Below are 11,021 nucleotides of genomic sequence, written 5' to 3'. Positions count from 1 at the left end.
TGGAAGTGGTCAATGATTGGCCATGGAAGATTTTGTGGACAAAGCCCACTTTCATCTGACAGGATATGTCAATAGACGGAATTGTCAAATATGGGCAACAGAAAATCCACACGCAAATCAAACTACCACTTCATCCTGAAAAGGTCACTGTGTGGTGCGGGTTTATGGCATTCTTTATCATAGGGCCATATTTTTTTCGATGAGACGGTTGCTTCCAGTCCTGTTACCTGTACAGTCACTGGTAACTGCTACGAGTGTCTTACACAACCACGTCATTCCAGCTCTCCAACAGTGTGTGTGTGTGTGTGTGTGGATGGGATCATTTTTATACAAGGTGGCACACATCCACACACTGGAAATTCAGTTAAGCAACTGCTGAAGCATCATTTCAGAAATGATAGAATTATCAGGCGCCATTTCCCTAGAGCCTGGCTGTCCCGATCACCTGATCCTAATCCGTGTGACTTCTGGCTGTGTGGCTGTCTTAAGGATGTTGTTTTCAGTTTTCAGATTGCAAACATAGCTGCTTTGAAGGAACACATTGCACAACACATTCTGAACGTGAGCCTGGAAACACTTCGATCAGATGTGGAACATGCTGTTTCTCGATTTCAACTTGTTGCAGAAGATAGTGGAAAGCATATTGAACATGTTTCACACCAGTCACACGGAAATTAATAATCTAATTTGATTTATGCTTTTATGCAGTTTTTAGCCTCAGGATAATTAAAAACCGTTGTGATTGATGTTTTTTATGTGGTTCTTGGCCTCAAGACACTTAAAAACAATTTTTCCCATCTGTTGTGATATGACGTATTTGTGGTAAACAGGCTTACGTAACTAACAGTATCACACCTTGTACACCCATGTACACTGAGTAGTACAGTTTGTTTAATGCCAAATGTACATCTTAAGCGCTGTTGTATGGTTGATTTGTCGTTTGTAGTCAACCATTATTAAATTATGGTGCTTACATTGCCATCTATTGCTACATTTTGTAACTATTTATTTTTCTTCTGCCATGTTTTCCCCCTTCTCCAATAATATTCCGTTGCAATTTGCTGTCTTTCTGACCAGTGGTGTTACTTCTACTTTAACTTTAATTATAATCACCCTGTACATCACACCAGTTACAATGATTGTCCACAGTGTCGAACATATATATGACTCTTGCAGAAATCTTTGCAGTACGCAGACACTGTAATTTCTACTCTGACTGCTGAATCACAGTAGCAGCATCAGTGGAAAAGATTTTTTGCTACTGAATCCTTTGTTTGTCCTCATGGACTAACACCTCAACTTTGGTGCAGAGATTTGTTTCAGTGATCCACTGAGCTATGCTGGCTGGAGTAATGTGGCTGGTAGGGTCATCCATGACAAGACTGGTGAGTTTCCACACAAATTGTAGTCCCCCAAGGGACCCCAATCTTTGGAGTATGGGATTGGGATGGACAATTAGCTAAGACCTGCATTACTTCCCCTGGCTTGTGAGGCTGCTTCTGTTTTCTTTTCTGTCTGTCTCCCTCTGGCAACTTTTTCTTTTTTCTTTTTACCCCTATGGTGTTAGGTTTTGAGGCCAAAGTGTGCCATGCCTTTTTTCCTTTTCTAAATGGACCACCACCTGCTGAGGATAACAGTTGCAGCCTGCTTCTTTGTAGGATGAGGGCTCCTCAACTGATAAGTGACCATCCCTGATGCAAAAGGCAGCCTCCTAACAGGCTGTGAAGGGGGCACCCTTGCTGGTGATAGTTGGCTTCCCTGCCACGTAGAAATGTGTAGTCACAAAAATTTAGAGCATATGTACTAAATTGACAATTTCTATGATCAAGCAACAACAGGAACTGATCCAAAAGTGCTGCATGGTATGTACTGTGTCTTAGTGAGAGCAGGGCATTCAGAAACTTGACAGACCAACTGAAAAAGCATCAAATAGGAATAGCAGTGAACCAGGAGATTAGGTGGAAGACCTCCCTGTTGTGGATACTGGTGACTACACAATGTTTTGCAGCAGCAATGATACAGCCATTCTTGAAACCAGTTGCCTAGTACACAGGACAGACTAGTCAATGATATCTAATTCTGAAGCCATTAATTGTAGGATATGCACAGGAAGAATAAAAATGACATCCTTCAGTATTACACTGATGCTCCAACATAGAAAGTGAATGAGGTGGCCAAAGACTCCTTTTATGAACTGGTTGAAGGTGCATAAGATCGGATAGAAAATTTTGTGTAGCTGATTGTAAAAGATAAGAATGCCAAGGTGAGAAGAGAAAGTGTTTAGATCAAATGGGGGAAAGTCCAGTCTGCCTGAAGAGTGTACTGACAGTGGACTGAGGCTGGTTGATTTTGCTGTAAACAAAAAGTTCATCATAACTGGCATCACATTCCCACAAAGTAATTCTACAAAGGGGCAGGGAAGTCTCCGAATGGAAACAGCCAACCAGATAGATCAATCGTATACTTAGCCAAAGAAGGCATGGCCGAGACATTGAGTAGATTGAGGTGGGGGGGGAACTGATGCTGATTTGGATTACCATATAGTAGCAGTCAAGTATAAGCAAAAGATATAAACAAGAATCTGTAACCATGTAGAAAGGGACATAAAGTATTGCTTGGATCCAATCAACACCAACAAAGGGAAGAGCAGAATTCCAAAGAGAAGTGGATGAAATGATAAAAGTGATTGCCACTGAGGAGAGAGAAACCCTTAAGAGCAGTAGCTACCAATGGAAAGATCAAAACAACAGACAACAGAAGTCAAGCTGGAATTGGAAAAGTAAGATAAAGTGAGTGGTTCAGTGATATTGAGAAGGCTATTGAGGAATAAAATAGTACAGAGACACTTCAGTGGGGTGCAGTGCAGCAAAAACTATATGCGAAGGAAACGGAATTTGAGAAAAGCAGATCGAAGAGCCTTGAGGAATGTAAAATGAAAAGACAATTAAGGGAATAAAAGATAGAAAACAAGGATGTTAGCATCGGACAGATATACATTGATATAGATGGAAAGTTGATCAGAGATGAAACTAAAATAATAAAAAGATTGGATGAATATTTTAAAGAGCTGCTGAAATCTAGGGAAATCCAGTAGTTTGAAGAACAGGTGGAACAAATTGGTAGCAGTGATGACAAAGAACCAACATTGGACAAACTGATGGTAAATGTTAAGGAGATGAGGGACAAGAGTTGTGGGCGCAGATAAGATAGCAAGTGAAATTTTCAAGTGTGGTGGTACAAAGGGATTAAAGAAAATGCTTGAACTGGTTTAAAAACTTGTAGAAGTAAAAAATGCCAACAAACTGTAACACATCCACTATTATGCTAATACACAAAGACAATAGAATAAATTGCAATAACCTTAGAGGAATGGCACTGGTGAATGCTGCCTAAAAAAACGATGCTGAACAAGAAATTACCACCATATGCAGAAGCTACGGTTGTGGATTATTAGTGCGGGTTCAGGAATTAGAGCAACAACAGATTAGATGTTTGCCCTTAGATTATTTTATAAAAGTGTTAAGAGTTCAGTGTAATAGTGCATTTTATGTGTGTTGGTTTTAAATCAGTGTGTGACAATGTCAACAGAAGTGGTCTTTGAGGTGTTTATGGGAGCTGGGGATACCATCAAAGCAGATAGGACTTGTGAAAATGATCCTAAACACCACCAACTGCAAAAAAAGCTAATGGCAAATATTTCAGTACTTTTTGTATCACCGAAGTTAAAAGTTGGCTTTGGTGGCTGTCATCCAAAAACTGACAAGCAAAACAGATGGTGCTTGGTGCTATTTTCAACAGTGTGACTCAGAATATGGTATTTGCAGATGACATAGCCTTGCGTAGGAGAAGTATAGAACATTTGCTGGAAAACTATATAGTTTTGCAATACAAAGTGACTGCAGTTGACTTGGTCATAAGGAACAAACTCTGTCATCAAAACCTGCAACAAAACAAGGTGGAAAGGTGCGGACATGTTGGAAAGAGTAAATCAGTTTTAGTATTGAGGAGAGGGGGGGGGGGGGACGTGAGATATGATTATGGAAGCAAAGATAAAGGCAAGAATAACTGCAGGTAACAGATGGTATTAAAACTTCCTTAACGTGCTGTGATTTTCCAACACTACAAGATAGCTGAAGATAAGTTTACAAAATGATTATAAAACCAGTTATGAATGGCTCTAAAATGTGGAGACTAACCCGACAGGTTAGAAATGTTTTGGATGCTTGGCAGAGCAGAGTACTGTGCAATATCTGAGACAGTGTTTGAATCTGGAGCTTGGAGAATTAGAACCAATGTAGAAATGTACATACTCTCTAAACGTTCTACCAATCACTGTAGCTGTAAAGGCACAACAGTTACAGTGGCTGGTGTACGTAAAGAGCATGGAAGAACAGTGAGTGCCAAAGAATGCATTAAGTATAAAGCCAGAGGATAGCCACCTCAGTGGGGAGACCAAGATTATGTAGAGACAGATGTGAGAATGTTAGGAGTATGGAACTGGAGAAGGTTGGCAAAGTAGAGAGATGATAGGAGGAGACAGATGGTGGACAAGGCCTGGGCCCTTTGTTGTCTGTGGCACCAGCAAAGAAAAAAAGGATCTTTTGTTATTGTCACTTGGTTTGTAGGCTTTAGCTAAGTTCGAGTTTTTTGTGCTTTTGTTTTGATTTTGTAGTAAAAATATGCAATGAAGAGGAGAAACATTTGAAGCAAGTGGTTTTATGAAGCCCTTGGTGTGTCTTTAGTCAATGAAACTGAAGTATTTGATGGTGATTTAGATTACATGTTATCTGAAAGTAGTGGCAAATATAAATTTATTTGGTTCTGAGTTGCTGTTATGTTTATAGTTTTATTTTCATAGATCGTGTTGTAATGAATGATGTAGGTGCAGCAGGAAAAGAATGAGCATGTACCAGCTCATACACATATGCCTATTAAAAATAGAAAAAGGTGTGAAAGTGAATTTGATGGCAACTGTACAGATGTGGATGACATCGTTGACATAATTGTGTATACAGCCCCTCTTGGATTGAAGCAGAACAGCCATGTCCACTGTTACGTAACTGGGTACAGTGGGACATGTTGATGCTTACAGCACTCGAAAATGGCCTGTAAGGCAGAAATTGGCCAGCTGTGTGTAATTAATTAAATACGCCAAACAACACCTGAGGTGGGACCTGTACACTAACAAATGAGGTGTGATCAAAAAGTAATGGGAATATTTTGTTTTCCTTAAAGAACCTTTAATAATCATCGTCGTCGTCATAAACATCAACTGCTACGTTGTCTGTTTCAAAGTAATCCCCCCTCAGATACTCCACACTTGTGCCAGAAACTTTTTCAAGTTTGGGAAGCATTTATGGAACTCACTTTTTGTGATGGTGTTCAGTGATTCTGTTTGTTTCATCAGTTGTGGCAAAAATGTCCTTTCGTGGTTCTCTCCAGCCTCAAGAATAGAAGGAAGTCACAGGGGCTGTGTTCGGCAAATACGGTGTTATGCCAAAAAATCGTGACCAAGCATGGAGGTGTGAGTGGGAGCATTATAATGATGCAATTTCTATGAGTGGTTTTCCACCATCCTGGTCATTTTCTTTGGGTTGCTCCAAACAAATGGAGCATAACTTCTTTATTGATTGTATGAACATGGGGGAGTAACTGGGTGTACTGTTTCATTGTAATTGAAGAAGACAGTGAGAAGAACTTTCGCATGTAATCAAATTTGGCAAATTTTTTTAGGCAGTTTCCATTGGGATGATGGGGCCTTGATTTTGACGTCATACCCATATACCCATGTTTCATCACCTTTTATAACCTCCTTTAGAAGTTCAGGATTGTCTACTTCATCCAACAATTCCTGAGTGATGTCTACGTGGTGTCATTTTTGGTAGAACATTTGGGAACAAACATTGCTGCTACATGTTTCATGCCAAAAAACATCCAAAAAATTGTTCAGCATGAGCCAGAGGATATAGAAACATCAGCAGCCCCTCTATTGGTAATTTGATGATTTTTCCAGAACCGTCTTCTTTACTACTACCACATTTTCATCAGTAACTGATGTGCTAGAGCATCCCAGGAGGTTGTAGTCTTTAACATCTTCTTGATCCTCTTTGAAATGTTCATACACTTGTAAATTTTTGTCTTAAATATAATAGATTCACCAAAGGCCACAACTGATATTTTGAATGCGGTGCTGCACTTTATTTCATTTTTTAAGTAAAATTTAATGCAAATTCTGTGCACTATTTTTTTTAGAAGTAAAAATTTGCCGAGCACTCAAAATATATATAACCTGTTCAGCTGTCAGCAATAAAGTAAATATTCAAAACATATGAAGAGATAAATATGCGTAAGTAACATATGTACAAACAAGATAAAAATATTGAAAATCAGATTTATAAAGCCTGCGAAATTTAAAAAAAAAAAAATTTGGCAGCTGTAAAGGAACATGTGAAATGTTATTCAAGGCACAAACCTGCAAAGCTAAGATCAGAGAATAAGTTTCTGCCTAATTTTAGTTTAAAACAATGGAAAACTGTAACAATAGCAAAATTAAAAAGATCGTTGCTTTTCACTGCATACAGCAAAAGTGAGAGGCCAGATATGAAGTGTTGGAGTGCTGAAACTGCTGTCAGTTGTAATTTTTACCCCAATGGTTTTCCAAGGGATAGATTTCTAAACATACTATCAAACTTTCAGCTGAATAACAAGAAGCTGCCCAAGGATTTGATGTATTTTATAAAGTTCGACCTCTCCTCAATTGATAGTGGAATTCAAAAGTATTTGTTACTCAGAAGCTGTAACTGTTGAAAGAATTTCTCTTTAGAGGAGGAGTAAGCTTTGAGGTTTGTGGCCAATAAGCCAAATAAAAAATGGTTTGAAGATTTATATCTTAGTGGAATCCAGGACAGGATGTGTGTGGAATTTTGAAGAATAATTGGAGATGAGGCAATAAATTAGTGCTTCTGGCATGATACAATAACTAGTAAGCTGCCTAATGTTGACAGTTTTTAAGCAAGTGTACACTTAACTAAAGCTAATACTTTTATTATTAGGACAGTAACGAACAGGAAAGAACTGCCAAAATCACTGAAAGACATGAAGCTAAAAAGAGGAACAAGTTTCCTGCTACAAAAGGAACAAGTTTCCTGCTACAAAAGGAACAAGTTTCCTGCTACAAAAGGAACAAGTTTCCTGCTACAAAAGGAACAAGTTTCCTGCTACAAAAGGAACAAGTTTCCTGCTACAAAAGGAACAAGTTTCCTGCTACAAAAGGAACAAGTTTCCTGCTACAAAAGGAACTTGTTTGCCTTGACCTGGGAGGAGAAGAGAGATTTTTTGATGACGAATACAAAGGCACACAGGTACAATGCAGTGTTACAGCAAAGAGATAAAAAAAAACAAAAAAACTGGAGCAGTTGCTGACTGTAATCAACACAAGGCTGAGATAGACCTGTTTGACCACTGTCATATAGGGGGCACTGGACTACAAAATATTGACATGGAGGCTTTTCATTGCATTATAATGGCAGTATCTAATATCTCCATACTGTGCAATACAATCAGAAAGAGAGACTCACTCTAATGAAGTTAGTGTAGATAATATGTACAGGCTTTGTGCTCTTTGCTGGGGAGTCACCATAGAGCTTTTCAGAAGGCCCAAGAAAAGCAGCTTGACTTTCAGAAAAATTCGTTCATAATCACACAACCATTGCATAAGGGAAGAAGAAAAAGAGAAAGGAGTTGATGTAGTGAGCAGTGGAAAGGGGAAATTTTTAACAAGGAAGGCTAACTTTGGTATTGTCTCTTTTGAGTTTGTAATGTAAAGTGGCTGGAAAGAAATTAAAAAAAAAAGGTCAAGTGGTTGTGTACATGTGTAAATATTGGAATCTTCCTTCAATTATTTTTTTCTGGAATAAATATTACTACTGAATTAGTGTTGTGTATGTCTAGTTCCTGTACTAGTAACACCAGAATTAGTGTGTTTAAAGTAGAAAGTCCCACAAAATTATGAGGGTGGTTTGAAAACTTCTCAGAACAAAATAGGAAAAAAAGTACTTACCACTGAAACTTCATTTTTCAATCTAGTCTCCTTGTAGATGACTGCACTTTGTCCAACAATGTTCCAGTGGCAACAATTCATACCTTAGTTTGTGTGATTTTGCCATGGCGATGGCACGTGTGCAAGCACGCATTTTGTTGATGGAAGGTCACTTTCTCCCTTGTTAACCCTGGCATTTTTTCTCGTATATTGTGTTGCAACTTGTCCAGGAAGTTAGCATAGTATTCTCCAGTAATTGTTTGCCCAGTGGGGAGGAAATCTGCAAACAGGATCCCCTTCACATCCCAGAAAAATGATGCCATGACCTTTCCCGCTGAAGGAATTTTCTTTGGTGGCAGAGAATCAGCATGTTTCCACTGCTTTGACTGTTGTTTTGTCTCTGGGGTACAGTACTGCACCCAAGTTTCATCTGTGGTCACAAACCAGCACAAAAAATCTTGTTCATTTCTCCTAAAATGGGCCAAACATTGTTCCGATATGTCCGTTCTCAAGCGTTTTTGATCCAGCGTCAAGAGTCATGGCACGCATCTTGCAGGTAATTTTTTCATTCCTAATTCTCCAGCTAAAACGTGATACACCCTTTCAGATGACATCTGGCAAGGATGACCAGTTTCACGCACTTTCAATCGACGATCCTCCATGACCATTTTGGGCACTTTTGCAATGATTTCTGGAGTAGTGACACATCTTGGCTGACCTCTGCATGGATCATCATCTATAAGCTCTCCTGACCAAATTTACATTAATTTGTTCACTTGGCAACAACTGAATATGAAGGAGCAGAGTCCCTTAGTGTATTCTGGAAATGGGCATGAATGTCCTCTGCTTTCGTACCTTTCTTTGCGAAGTACTCAATCACTGCTCAAATCGCAACTTTTTTGATTTTTGCAAATCGCTACGTGGGAACAACAGAGCCACATCACCACCACAGCTCTCTTCCAAGAGCACTGACATGGCTAGTGTTTACAGGCAACAGTACAATAAATATCACATAAACAACTCATTCTGCTAGCGCTGACCTCTCGTGGTGATTCTAAGAACTTTTCAAACAACCCTCTTAAAAGTTTTTGAATTCCCAACAACTGTTTCCTGCACACAAAATTACATCTTTTTGGTTGTATGAGGTTTTCTTCTGGCAGCATGTGGTAGATCTTTTGCTTTGATCTATTGTTCATACAAATATTTCTTATTTGGCACTCTAATGAGAAACTGTCAACTTTGAATGTTTGTATTTGTCAAATTATTTATTGTTAATACAATTATTTGCACTTAATAGCTGTAGCTTACATATTATGTGAGGTTATAGGCATAGGCTTCAGCTGTCAAACTGCACCTCCCCTACCGCATAGTCTTCATTGACAATGGATCCATCACCCTACCCTTGTCCCATCCCCTCCTACACTGTCTGTGCGGGCCAAGTTATTCTCTGCAAATGCCAATGTTAATCTGAGTAAGAAGTTAATGAAAAAAAATGTAGTTCATTCATGAAACAATTAGGAGAACAGACACATTGATAGCTTGGATGGTGTAAAGAGTGTTTTTGTGTATGTACATGTAAAGTAAGTTTGTGATGAAATTTACTACTACCAAAGTCTGTCTGAAAAGTACCAGAACAAGTAAGTTTGCCATGTGAGACCAATGTGAGAAATTCATAGTTAGTGATAAACTTGTTTCTTTAGATACAAAAGAAAAATATACATATTTTCAGTGTAGTCATGTTTTATGATAGTGTACTTAACTAATATTTTTCTTGTGGATAGAATGACTGTGTACTAAGAGTATGGAAGGTCTCTCTAATACCCATCTCCTACTGTCATGACCTATTCATTAAATTAAAATAGTCATGGTACTTAAGACGTGAGAGTAGGTGGAAGTCAGCCTGGATGCTCAAACAATATGTGCTTGAAATCACCTACTTCTCACTTTTAATGCATCTTTATTGGTGAGGGCATTGTCATGATCATTTTTAATTCAACTGACTGCTCATGTGTTTTTTTCACCTGATTTGTTCAGAAAACTTGTGCAATAGACGTTTATTATTTTAACCTATACAAGGTAACTGATCAAAAGAATCTCTTTTGAATTCAGAAGCACTAGTCATAATAGACAGTGGGCGTTATAAAACCGTCCACAGCAAGGAACAGTTCAGCAGAGAGAGAGAGAGAGAGAGAGAGAGAGAGAGAGAGAGAGAGAGAGAGAGAGAGAGAGAGAGAGACATGTCACCCTTTTATCAAATGTGAACGTGATGAGCATGTGCAGAAAAATCGTCCACTGAGTGGAATTTGACAACTGCCAGAGCAGCAACAAATAATGGAAGTAACAACTCACTGTGTAGTTTAGGCACTGAATAATCAATATTCACATGAACTAGATTGAAAAGATTCTGAACTTTAGTACAGTGTTCTCCTTCACAGCTAACCACTATGGCATACTAATATACATACACATATGTGCATCACTACATTGTACCAGCACCGCAGCTTGACCAGGATGACAGGTTGTACCAGTTTATAGTGGGAGGGGGGGAGGAAGTAGCAAAAGGGGGTTGGTCGCTTGGAGGGATTGGAGAGGAGGGTGTGGAGTATACGAGTATTGTCAGTAACTTACGGTCTGCAATGCTTCTTCGCATAGTAAACATCACTTTATTGCAAAACCAATTACAGATTCTGAAAGCATGGCCTTTTGATATTTTTCAACAATGGCCCCATCATGATAATGCATTTTGGAAATTCTCTGGAAGCTTTTTCATACCCTTGTCATACCACTCTCCCATTGACTTATGCAGGAAGTCGGTGGGATGCCTGCGGCCAGCCTCATTGTGCACGTTTGTGCAGCCGTCTGCGAAATCCCTACACAGCTTACACACATTTTTACATCCATACACTTTTCTCCATACACATCAGTCAACTGGTGATGGATTTCAATAGTGTTGACACCTTAACACAGAAATCTAATCTCACAG

This window comes from Schistocerca americana, chromosome 8 (genome assembly GCF_021461395.2).
Source record: "Schistocerca americana isolate TAMUIC-IGC-003095 chromosome 8, iqSchAmer2.1, whole genome shotgun sequence".
In the NCBI taxonomy this organism is placed as follows: Eukaryota; Metazoa; Arthropoda; class Insecta; order Orthoptera; family Acrididae; genus Schistocerca; species Schistocerca americana.
Note: the sequence above shows the minus strand (reverse complement) of the source record.